Source organism: Myotis daubentonii, chromosome 1, assembly GCF_963259705.1.
Source record: "Myotis daubentonii chromosome 1, mMyoDau2.1, whole genome shotgun sequence".
Lineage (NCBI taxonomy): Eukaryota > Metazoa > Chordata > Mammalia > Chiroptera > Vespertilionidae > Myotis > Myotis daubentonii.
In genome coordinates, this window is record NC_081840.1 from 125,586,239 (window position 1) to 125,599,333 (window position 13,095).

Below are 13,095 nucleotides of genomic sequence, written 5' to 3' on the forward strand. Positions count from 1 at the left end.
ATTTTGATGCCTTTTATTTCTTCTTCTTGTCTAATTGCAAAGGCTAACACTTCCAGTACTATGTTGATCAGGAGTGGTGAGAGTGGGCATCCCTGTCTTGTTCCTGTTCTTAGGGGAAATGGTGTTAGTTTTTGTCCATTGAGTATGATGTTGGCTGTGGGCTTGTCATATATGGCTTTTATTATGGTGAGGTATGATCCTTCTATTCCCACCTTGCTGAGAGTTTTTATCAAAAATGGGTGTTGAATTTTGTCAAATGCTTTTCCTGCATCAACCTAGGGAAATGTCTTATCAGGATTTTCCCAAGCCTGTAAAACAGGCTTAGAGCAAAAGTTGTGAAGAGTTCAAAAGAGGCTTGTTTGAAGGTGAGGGGGAAGGGAAGTTTATGTCATCTAGGGTCTCTTTGGTGAGCATTAACCCTGAGTTGTGAAAACAGCAAAGAGGAGGTGGATGCAGAATATAGCCTTGATGCTGACGGGTCTGACTTAGTGGTTGAGTGTCTACCTGTGAACCAGATTCAATTACCAGTCAGGGCACATGCCTGGATTTCCAGCTCAATCCCCAGTATGGGACCTGCAGGAAGTAACAGATCAATGATTCTCTCTTATCATTGATGTTTCTATCTCTTCCTCTCCCCTCTTCTCTGAAATAAATAAAAATGTATTTTTAAAAGAAATGCAGCCTTGAGAGCATCTTATCTTGTCTTACAGTTTGAATGAGGGGATATTTGAATCAGAGAAGCTAACAATTTGGGGTTTAATTACCAGGTACTTCTCATAAATTGTGGATGGCCATAGCAAAGGAAAATACAGTGGGGCCTTGACTTACGAGTGTCCTGACTAACGAATTTTTCACGATACAAGCCGTCTCTCGGCCGATTTTTTGCTTTGAGTTGCGAGCTAAAATTCGGGTTATGAGCCAGCTTCAGATACCCCACCGTTAGTTGGTGCAGCAAATGTCACAGTGAACGCCACATCAGCCCAGCATCACGTGTCTCACTCGTTCACTTTAATGATTTGACATAGGAGTAATTTGAGTTACGAGCTCCGTCACGGAACAAATTAAACTCGTAAATCAAGGCCCCACTGTAAAAGACTTTTTCTTGTCCTTACTTTACTGAAAGCAGTTTGAATCTTGAGAAATAGTTCTGAATGTTGTAACTTTTTTTCCAATTTTTATTTTTTGGCAATTGGAGATTTGTTGAAGTGATGTAAAAATCTAGAGTTGATCTAGTGAAAAAAAAGATAATGGGGCTATGAACTAAGATTATCAAGCTTCTACTGTTGACATTCAAAATAGTTTTTTCCTTTTCCTAATATGGCTCTGATTTAACTTGTGGGGGTTCTATTTGGATCTCTGTGCTCTTTTCATGGTTTGAATTTAGCTCAGTTCCCAATAAGTCCGGTCAGTGTTGACTTCTTTTTTGGATGGCTAATCAGGGTACAGATTATGTGTTTTGTCAAGTTTAGGGGAGGAATTGCTGTAGTGTTGGCAATGAGGAAATGAATAAATTTTATTTTAATATGTTTAGAGGCATTTTGAATATAATCAAAATTTTACATTTTGGAATTTTCAAAATGGTAATCATTTAACATGCATGCAATTCATTCAGGTGAATATGAAAACTAGACCAGTGGTTCTCAAATTTAAGCCTCCCAATCACCTGGAGGGGCTTTAACAGGTAGGTTGCTATTTCAGTAGGTCTGGGGTGTGCCCTAAGATTTTGCACTTTTAATAAATTCCCAGGTAACAGTGATGGTGCTGGTCCGGGGACCACACTTTTTGAAAAAATTAATGTTTATTGTTGAGATTATTACAGAGGTCCCTCTTGTTTCCCCTCATAGCTCCCCTTCCAGTTCCAGCCCTGCCCCAGGCTCTCACCACCCTATTGTCTGTGTCCATAGGTACTGCATATAAGTTCTTTGTCTAATCTCTTCCCGAACCCCCTCACACTCCCTTCTCACTGAGAATTGTCAGTCTGTTCCATTTCCATACTCCTGATTCTATTCCATTCACCAGTTTATTCTGTTCATCAGATTTTTTTATTCCTTTGATTTTTAGATTCAATTGTAGGCAGATATGTATTTGTTGCCACTTTGTTGTTCATACTTTTTATCTTTACCTTTTTCTTCTTCTCTCTCTTCTTAAAGAATGCTCTTCAGCATTTCATATAATCCTGGTTTGGTGGTGATGAACTCCTTTAGCTTTTTCTTGTCTGTGAAGCTCTTTATCTGACCTTCAGTTCTAAATGATAGCCTTGCTAGGTAGAATAATTTTGGTTGTAGGTTCTTGCTATTCATCACTTTAAATACTTCTTGCCACTCCCTTCTGGCTTGCATAATTTCTGTTGAGAAATCAGCTGACAGTCATATGGGCACTCCCTTGTAGGTAACTAACAGCTTTTCTCTTGCTGCTTTTAATATTATCTCTTTGTCTTTTGCTTTTGGCATTTTAATTATGATGTGTCTTGGTGTGGTCCTCTTTGGGTTCTTCTTGTTTGGGGTTCTCTGTGCTTCCTGGACTTGTAAATCATTTCTTTCACCAGGTAGTGGAAGTTTTTTGTCATTATTTCTTCAAATAGGTTTTCAATACCTTGCTCTCTCTCTCCTTCTTGCAACCCCATAATTTGGATGTTGGTACTCTTGAAGTTGTCCCAGAGGCTTCTTACACTATCTTCATATTTTTAGATTCTTTTTTCTTTTTGCTCTTCTGATTGGGTGTTTATTGCTTCCTCATATTTCAAATCATTGATTTGATTCTTGGGATCCTCTAGTCTACTGTTGAATCCCTGTATATTATTCTTCATTTCAGTTAGTGTATGCTTAATTTCTGACTGGCTTTTTCCATTTTTTTGACATTCTTACTAAGATCCTTGAAAGTCTCACTAAGTCCCCTGGAGGTCTCTAGAAGATTCTTGAGTAACTTTATAACTGTGTGTTTTTTTTAAATATATTTTTTATTGATTAAGATATTACATATGTGTCCTTGTCCCCACGTTACCCTCTACCTCCCCCCCCGCTCATGCCCTCCCCCCCTCCCCCCCCATTGTCCGTGTCCATTGGTTAGGCCTATATGCTTGCATAAAAGTCCTTTGGTTGATCTTTCCCCCTTACCCCTACCCTCCCCTACCTTCCCTCCAAGGCCCGACAGTCCAATCAATGCCTCTCTGTCTCTGGGTCAGTCCTTGTTCATCAGTTTATGTTGTTCATTATATTCCACAAACGAGTGAGATCCTGTGGTATTTATCCGCTCTCCAGTTCCATCCATGCTGTGGCAAATGGTAAGAGTTCCTTTTTCTTCTTCCTCTTCTTAAAGAATACCTTTCAGCATTTCATATAATGCTGGTTTGGTGGTGATGAACTCCTTTAGCTTTTTCTTATCCGTGAAGCTCTTTATCTGACCTTCTATTCTGAATGATAGCTTTGCTGGATAGAGTAATCTTGGTTGCAGGTTCTTGCTATTCACCACTTTGAATATTTCTTGCCACTCTCTTCTGGCCTGCATGGTTTCTGTTGAGAAATCAGCTGACAGTCGTATGGGTACTCCCTTGTAGGTAACTAACTGTCTTTCTCTTGCTGCTTTTAAGATTCTCTCTTTATCTTTTGCTCTTGGCATTTTAATTATGATGTGTCTTGGTGTGGTCCTCTTTGGATTCCTTTTGTTTGGGGTTCTCTGTGCTTCCTGGACTTGTAAGTCCATTTCTTTCACCAGGTAGCTGAAGTTTTCTGCCATTATTTCTTCAAAAAGGTTTTCAATATCTTGCCCTCTCTCTCCTTCTGGTACCCCTATAATTCTGATGTTGGTACGTTTGAAGTTGTCCCAGAGGTTCCTTACACTATCTTCATATTTTTTGAATCTCTTTTCTTTTTTCTTTTTCGGTTGGGTATTTTTTGTTTCTTTGTATTTCAAATCTTTGACTTGATTCTTGGGATCCTCTTGTCTGCTGTTGGATCTCTGTAAATTATTCTTTATTTCAGTCAGTGTATGCTTAATTTCTAGTTGGTCCTTTTTCATGTCCTCCATGGTCTCACTATACTTATTGAGGGATTCATTAAATTTATCGGCAGTTTCCATAAAATTCTTGAAAAACCTTATAAACGTGGCCTTGAACTCTATATCCAGTCGTTTGCTTTCCTCCATTTCTGCCATTTGTGACCTGTTTCTTTGTCTCCGCATTTTGGCTGCTTCCCTGTGTTGATAGAGTGGCCCTGCGTGCCAGGAGTCCTGTAGGGCCCAGTGGCTCAGCCTCCTCAGTTACCTGAGGTGGACACTCTTGGTGCACTCTTGGTGCCTTGGTTGTTGTAGGATCACTGGGAGGAATTGACCTCCAGGCCAATTGGCTGTGAGAATCAGCTGTGTCTGAAGTGGGAGAACTTCTGTGCTGAAGACACCCTTCTGGGGCAAGACTTGCTTCAGTGGGGCTTTGGTGCTCACTGAGTCTGCTCCCTGAGTGTGTCTCTTATGGATCTGAGGAGTTGCAATCTGGATGGTCCCCCTCTGACCACTGGGTACAGTGGCTCCTGGATCTAAGGAGGTGCTAATTCAGCCTCTGCCTGAGGCCACACAGCAGGAGCCACGAAGAGGCTCAGCTGTGAAGCAAAGCAAGCCGCTGCGGGGCTTTGGGCCTTCTCTTGGAAGTTCCGGGTCTGCCTGGCTCGGCTGCAGTTAGGTACATTCACATGCAAAAGCCTCTGCTGCAGCCTGGGTGGGGCGGGGTCTCAGGGAATCAAAGGGCGGAGGAAGCAGCTATGGCTGTTTCTCCGCCCAGCCCTAAGGAGTCGAGAGTCTCAGTGACCCGATACTTGCTGCAAGCACCTCTGAGGGAAAGCCGCCCTCAAGTTCGCCTGCTGCCCGACAGTGCAGCTTCTCCCCGTATGAGTCCTGGGTCCCCAGAGACTTCCCGGAACCGGAGTTCAGAGCAGTCGGGAGCTTGTTATTCAAAAAGACAGCCGCGTCCTCAGGTGCCACCCCCTTTCCGCGCGCGCGCGAGCCGCTGTACCTCTGCACTTACCTCCGCAGCTCCTCTGGCTCTCAGTGTGCTTTTCTTTCCTTCTAGTTGTAGAATTTACACTCAGCCAGCCTTCCTGTTGTTCTGGGTGATGTCCGCTTTGTCCTTTGCGGTATTTTTCAATTGTTGTGGGAGGCGGCAATTTCCCGGTGTTTTTTTCTATGCCGCCATCTTAGTTTTTCCTATAACTGTGTTTTTTAACTCTATATCCATAGTTTGCTTTCTTCCATTTCTTTCATTTTTGACATGTTTCTTTGTCTCTGCATTTTGGCTGTTTCCCTGTGTTTGTTTCTATGTACAGGGTAGCTACTAATTCTGCTTGAGTTGATAGAGTGGCCTTGTGTGGTAGGTGTCCTATAGGGCCCAGTGGCTCAGCCTCCCCAATCACCTGACATGGACACTCTTGGTGCACCCCTTTGTGGGTTGTGTGCAGTCTTGTTGTAGTTGAGCCTTGATTGCTGTTGGTATCTCTGGGAGGAATTGACCTCCAGGTCAATTGGCTCTGGGGACCAGCTGTGACTACAGTGGGAGAGCTGCTGTGCAGGAGACACACTTATGGAGCTGGACTTGCTTCAGTGGAGCTTTGGTGCTCACTGAGTCTGCCCCTTGAGTGTGTCACTTATGGATGTGAAGAGTATTCATCCGGTATGGTCTCACACTGAGCACTGGGTACACTGGCTCTTGGGTCTCCAAGGAGGTACAGAGTCAGCCACTGCCAGGGGCCACCCAGCAGGAGCTACAGAGAGACCTGCAGGTTCCTCCTTTTTGTATCAGGTTTGGAAGTGCCCAGACGAGCCCAGCTGTGAAGCAAGGCAGGCTGGTGCTGGTGCCAGGTCTTAGGCCTTTTATTGATAGGTTTGGGGCTCCATGACCCAGCTGCAGCTTGTTTGACAGAGTTTTAGCCTGAGAAAGGACAGGTCATTCATATGCAAAAGCTGTTGCCCACAACTTGGGTGATGTAAATTGGGTGGGGTGGGGTCTCAGGGAATCACCAGGGTGGAGCAAACAGAAATGGCTGCCAGTCAGCCCTGTACTGGGGAGGTCCCAGCACGGGAACAATGACTGCTATGAGCACCTCCATCTGGAAGAAAGCTGCCCCTGAGTTCCTGCCCTGAGGCCAGACAGTCAGTTTCTCCTCGTATGTGTCTGGGTCCCCCAGAACCTTGCCTGGCACTGGAGCTCAGAGGAAGCAGGAGCTTGTAAATTCAGTTCATGGGCCATCCTTTTAAGAGGAGCAAATGGGTCTCCAGCAGCCTGTGTGTCACTGAGCCCCAATTAACACTGGTTTTTACAGCCAATAGTGCTTATTGCCTGTAGGGGCTTGTTTTCCCAGCTCTGGGACCCTGGGCTGGGCTTCTGGTCTGGGGCTGGGACTCCTTGCTCCGCCAGCCTGCCTCCACAGAGGTGATCTCCCTCCCCGTTATAAAAGCAGCCCACATGGGTGCCGGACCAGCCTGTTCTGAGCCTCCGCACCTCTTACCAGACTCAGTGTGCTTTCTTCTTTACTTCTCTCGTTGCAGTACTTCCATCCAGCCAGCTTTCCAGTGGTTCTGGATGACGGTTGTTCTGTATTTTAGTTGCAATTTTGATGTGGTTATGGGAGGCAGTAAGTACAGGCATTTACCTATGCCACCATCTTGCTTCTCCTCCAGGGACCACACATTGAAAAACACCGAGAAGATTCCAGGGGGACTATGAGTGCAGTGTTTAAGAACACAGGCTTTGAAGTTTGAAAGATCTGGATTTGAATCCCTCCTCTGCCACTTACTAAATCTTTGACTTCAGGCAAGATTTTTTTTTAAACCTATTTTCTCATTTCTAAAGTGGAAATAATATAGTGTTTTGTTTCTGTGAGTATTAAATAAACAAAAAATGTGTGCAAAAGCTTGTAGAACAGTGCCTAGCAGGTTGCAAACATGCAAAAAAATTTGACTTTTAATCATAAAAGTCAATGAGTGTATGAAACAAATGGGATCAAGAGTCTTATATAGCAGGGTTGGTTCTTCAAGGACAGAAACTATAACTTTTATCCTCATTTCCTCACACTGTGCGCTAGAAAGGATACATGAACACTCAATTTCTACTTGGCAAATGAAACAAAAGTTGGTGGATCCTAATAATTTTGCAGAAACATTTGTTGTTGTTGTTGTTAATCTTCAGCCATGGATATTTTTTCCCATTGATTTCTCAGAGGAAGTGGAAGGGAGGGAGGGAAGGTGGGAGAGAGAGAAAGAAACATTGATGTGAGAGAGACACATGGATTGGTTCCCTATTACATGGGCCCCTTGTGGGAGCCATCCATTGTCATGAAAGTGCAACAAGGAACTCGGAAGTCTGATGAACCTTGAGCTTTAAACAAGGGCTAAAAGCTATGCACCAATTACAGTGGGGCCTTGACTTATGAGTTTAATTCTTTTTGTGACGGAGCTTGTAACTCAAATTATTCGTATTTCAAATCATTTTTCACCATTACAATGAATTGAAATGCCATTAATCTGTTCCGGACACCCAAAAAACACCGCAATTGTTTTGTTAAATGTTTTTAAATAAGAACAATGTATTTAAAAATAACGAATATTGCATAAAAACACAATACTGAACAATAGAATGTAGTGCAATAAACTTGTTTTATTAAGTTTAATGTACAGCATTTACCTTGGAGATCAAACAACTTAAAGATGCTGATGGAGTTGGAGGAGGAAGGTTGAACTGAATAACTGAATAACTGAATCTTATTTGCTGATTTTTGCCCTTTTCGCCACACTTTTATCACTTTCATCTACAGGAGTTTTCGATAAAAACCTGTCCAATGAGATCTGTTTCATCCTCCCTTTCAGAATATTTCTGAAATGAGTTAGGCAAGTGTCATTAAATAGCTCCATCGCACTCCCAGTTGCAATTTTTTCTGGGTGTTTCTTTTGAATAAAGTCTGTAAGTTTCTCCCACATGCCCAACATTTCCTTTATCTCACTTATCTCCTCTTCTTCCTCCTCTGTGCCATCTATTTCCTGCAAAACCTCTGTGTGCTGCTGCGTCTGAAGCTCCTTTAGCTCCTGCGTTGTCAGTTCCTCGGAGTGCTCCTCAGTGAGCTCGTTGATGTCACCTTCCTTTATATCCGCGCTCGCTGCCTCCCCATGTCTGACAACGGAGTGAATGCCGGTCCCTCTTTTTAAAATTTTCAAACCAGCCCCGACTGGCTTTAAACGGCTCGCCCGATGCCTCGTCCATTGAAGTGCCTGGGGTCTGCTGCAGCAAATCAGTGTAAATCTGCCTTCTCGCAGATTGTAGCCTTCGTCACGGTATCTCCTGCGAGCTGCTTCTCCGTTAACCACACCATTAGCAGATTCTCCATATTTTCATGGGTAGATGTCCGCTGTTTAGAAATTATTTTAACGCCGTTGGCTGGAGTTGTAGCTGTATCGACTCCTTCTACTTCAGTATGGTGCAGATCGTAGAAGTGCTGCGCTCGTACCGCTTCGCCAAGTCGCTTACAGGCACACCTCGGTCATGTTTTTCGATAATTTTTTTCTTTAATTCAATGCACATCATCCGCTTCTTCTTCTCAGCACTGTCCTTCACACTTACTTTCTTCAGATCCATGGTTGAAAAAACGAAGTTTTGCAAAGTAACTGCAAGCACAAATGCGAGCACAGCTGCTTGAAGTGAACGAGTGAGACACGTGATGCTGGGCTGATGTTGTGGTGTTCACTGTGACGTTCGCTGCACCAACTAGCGGTGGGGTATCTGAAGCTGGCTCGTAACCCGAATTTTAGCTCGCAACTCAAAGCAAAAAATCGGCCGAGAGATGGCTTGTATCTTGAAAAATTCGTTAGTCGGGACACTCATAAGTCAAGGCCCCACTGTATTCTGTTGAGATAGTGGTGACTCAGAGCAATTTCCTGACCTAATAGCCTCAAAGTAAACCTTTACTAATATTTACTGACCTTTTGAGATAGTCTGTCTGCTACTGGATTGCTGTGACTAACTGAGGGCAAGATGTGTTTCTAAAATTGAATAAAAGCTAATGGGTCTGGGGTTTCAGAGAGCTTCTCCATGAGAGGGAAGTTTTCGCCTGACTCCCACATGATTTCTAAATTCATATTTCTAGTCTAGTGTTTTAATTTGTGCGTCGGCCCCTTCTTCAGATCCTGAACCCTAGCCATGCTGGATGCGGCAGCCCCTACCCAGACTGGGGATTGAACCTGCTTCCCAGGTATGCGCCTTTGACAAAGAATTAAATCTGGGACTGTTTGGTTCATGGGCTAACACTCTAACCACTGATGCACACTGACCAGGGTCTGAAATATTTTTAGAGACATAGAATATTTATGTGGGTGATGTTCTCCCACCCCCAAAAGGTGAATTTGTTGGTGAAAATATGTTGGATTCATGCTGTAATCATTGTTGTCCACACTTTATATAACAGTTTTATTTTTTAAATTAATTAACTTTTTTTTCATCCTCACCTGAGCATATTATTTCCATTGATTTTTAGAGAGAGTAGAAGGGAGATGGGAGAGGGAGAGAGAGAGGAACATTGATGTGAGAGAGACACATTGATTGGTTGCCTTCCGCACCCAGTGCCACCAGGGATGGGGAAGCTGCAACTGAGTTATGTGCCCTTGATCTGGAATTGAACCTACAACCCCTTGGTCCATGGGCCAGTGCTCTAAGCCAGCGGTTCTCAACCTGTGGGTCGTGACCCCTTTGGGGGTCGAACGACCCTTTCACAGGGGTGGCCTAAATACATCCTGCATATCAGATATTTACATTATGATACATAACAGTAGCAAAATTACAGTTATGAAGTAGCAACGAAAATAATTTTATGGTTGGGGGTCACCACAACATGAGGAACTGTATTAAAGGGTCGTGGCATTAGGGAGGTTGAGAACCATTGCTCTAAGCACAGACCCAAAAGGGCTAGTGCTGCCCTGACCGGTTTGGCTCAGTGGATAGAGCGTCGGCCTGCGGACTAAAGGGTCCCGGGTTCGATTCCGGTCAAGGGCATGTGCCTTGGTTGCGGGCGCATCCCAGTGGGGAGTGTGCAGGAGGCAGCTGATCGATGTTTCTCTCTCATCGATGTTTCTAACTCTCTATCCCTCTCCCTTCCTCTCTGTAAAAAAATCAATTAAAAAAAAGGGGGGGCGGCTAGGGCTATCACAGGAGTTTTAAATGTTGCTCCTGGGAGTTTAGTTGAAGGAAATACCTAAAGTGATCTGAAGAATCTAGTATCACCTGTGCTATGGTGGTCTTGCATTTGATGACTCTGAATGCAATTCTTGGAGATATCTTTGCTCAGCATGCTGAATGCCTGGTTGATATCCTTTCTTTCTTTTCTTTTTAAAATAATTATTGAATTTGAGAGAAAGAGTAACATTGATTTGGTGTTCCACTTATTTATGCATTTATTGGTTGTTTCTTGCATGTGTCCTGACTGAAGGTCGAACTGCATAACCTTGGTGTATTAGGATGATGCTTCAACCAACTGAGCTCCCTGGCCAGGGCAATGCCTGGTTGATTTTCTTTCTGCCTGAGAGCCGACCTCTTGTTGGCAGTCCTCTGAAAAGCTGCACCCCCTTCCCATTACTCCCTGTCACATTCACTCATTTTATATCTGTTGTAGAATCTATCACACTCTTATCTTTAAAACAAAAAAGCTTTATTTGCTTACCTTTTACTGTTTCCTCCGCTAGAATGTAAACTCTATGGGCAAGAATCTGATCTTGGCTACTGTCCTCCCAACACAGTGCCAGGTGTAGAGGGACTTAGTACTTACTGCTTCAGTGAAGGAATGTATGAGGTGGGGAACAGCCTCCTGTGCTCCCCCAAATCAGGTGTGCAGACTTGAGTGGACGCTGTTTGTTAGATAGGACACGGGTCTCAAATGCTGTTCTGACTGAATGCTGTTCTTGCTAAATGTTCAAATGTAGCACAGTATTTTGCAGACCAGCTGTAAACAGGATGAGTTTGACAGGAACTCAACCCATAAATGCAGCCAACTGCAATGTAATGGACTAAATAGTGCAGAGAAGCAAGGCTCAGCCTCCCGTCTGAGAGACAGAATTTGGATATGAATGCCCTGTCTCCTTTACTTGCTGCAAGAAAAAGAAAACTGCTTTGGGAGAGACAGCCACATCTTTTTCTTGCACAGAGCAGCTCAAGCTACAGCACCCCAACTTGTGAACCCCTTGAGTTTGGTAACAAGTTCATGGTCCACTATCATTATTGGTGCATGAAAAGCCTGTCATTTTATTTTACCTTTTTTTCTGGTGGTATTTTTTTTTTGGGGGGGGTAGGTGTTAATTTTTACCTGAGGATATTTTTCCCCCATTGATTTGTAGAGAGAGTGAATGGAGGGGAGGGGAGAGGGAGTTAGAGAGACCGAGAGAGAAAAAAAGAGAGAGGGAGAGAGAGAGAGATACATTAATGTGAGAGACACATCCATTGATTGCCTCCAGCATGCTGCCACTCAGGAACAAACTTGCAACCCAGGTACGCACTCTTTACCTGAAATCTAACTGGAAACACTTTGGTGTGTGGGCTTATGTTCTATCACGGAGCCACACTGGCTGAGACCATTTTATTGCATTTTTGCCCTTCATTTCCTATCACCTTTCCCCGCTACAGGACCCTCTCTGGCATGTACATAATTTCATCAAGTACTGCCAGATTATCTGCAGTGGCTGTGCTGGTTTACAGTCTTACCAGCTGTTATCCCCACATTCTTGCTGGCACTTGATATTTTCTGACCTTATCATTTTTTTTTTCCTAATCTGATGCAACAGATGGAGTGATGTTACTGTTCTGATTTTCAATTCTGTGGCTACTAATGCAATTGAGTATCTATACTAATAAAAGCCTAGGTAGTCCTTGCGCCCTCATGCAACACCCTCACGTTGTCACAAGATGGCCGCCACAAGATGGCCAGCAGGGGAGGGCAGTTGGGGGCAATCAGGTCAGCAGGGGAGCAGTTAGGGGGCGATCAGGCTGGCAGACAGAACCAGTTAGGGGCAATCAGGCAGGCAGGCAAGCGAGTGGTTAGGAGCCAGCACTCCGGAATTGTGAGAGGGATATCCGACTGCCAGTTTAGGCCCGATTCCTCTGGATTGGGCCTAAACTGGCAGTTCGATATCCCCCAAGGGGTCCCAGATTGGAGAGGGTGCAGGCTGGGCTGAGAGATACCTCCCCTCCCCCCCGTGCATGAATTTTGTGCATCAGGCCGGCCTCTAGTTCTGTCATATGTGTATTAGCTGTTTGGGTTTCTCTTTTTATGAGTGGCATTTATATGTTCTTTGACTCTTGTTTTAGATTTTCTTATGCGCCCCCCCCCCATGTTTTTCTGCCCTAATTTACAGAGTTTGTTTTTTGACGTATTTTACATATTAATCTCATTGGATTTTAAATAGTGCAGTACTTTTCCCTTAGTTTTTGTTTGTTTGTTTGTTTTTTACCTGTTAAGTTTTTTCTTTGAAGTCCTTTATGGAACTGAATCATATATATATATATATATATATATATATATATATATATATATATTTACCTTACAGGTTTTGTTTAGGAAATATTTCTTTGTTCTTAGCTAACAAAATATGTTGCTGCAGTTTGTGTCTTCTTTTTTGAAATCTGCAGTGATTTTTGTTTATATTTTCATTTTTATTACTACAATTTATTTATAGATCTTGGTATTTAGAAGTGTGGTCTTTTTAAAACATATTTAAGCCAGTGCTTTCTAATGCTGGTTTTACTCTAGAATTTAACTAGGTAGCTATTTTTAAAAAATATATTTTTATTTTATAGAGGAATGGAGAGGGAGAGAATCATCAATGATGAAAGAGAATCATTGATTGGCTGCCTCCTGCATGCCCCTGACTGAGAGTTGAGCTAGCAACCTGGGCATGTGCTCTGACTGGGAATGGGACCAGGACCTACTAGTTCACAGGTCAACACTCAAACACGAACCACGCTGGTGAGGCTAACTAGGTAGCTTTTAAAAATAATTTGCCCCCTGTACTCTACGTTAACTGAATAGCCGTTTCATTTTTTAAAAAGCTCCTCTTGGGCCCTAGCTGGTTTGGCTCAGTGGA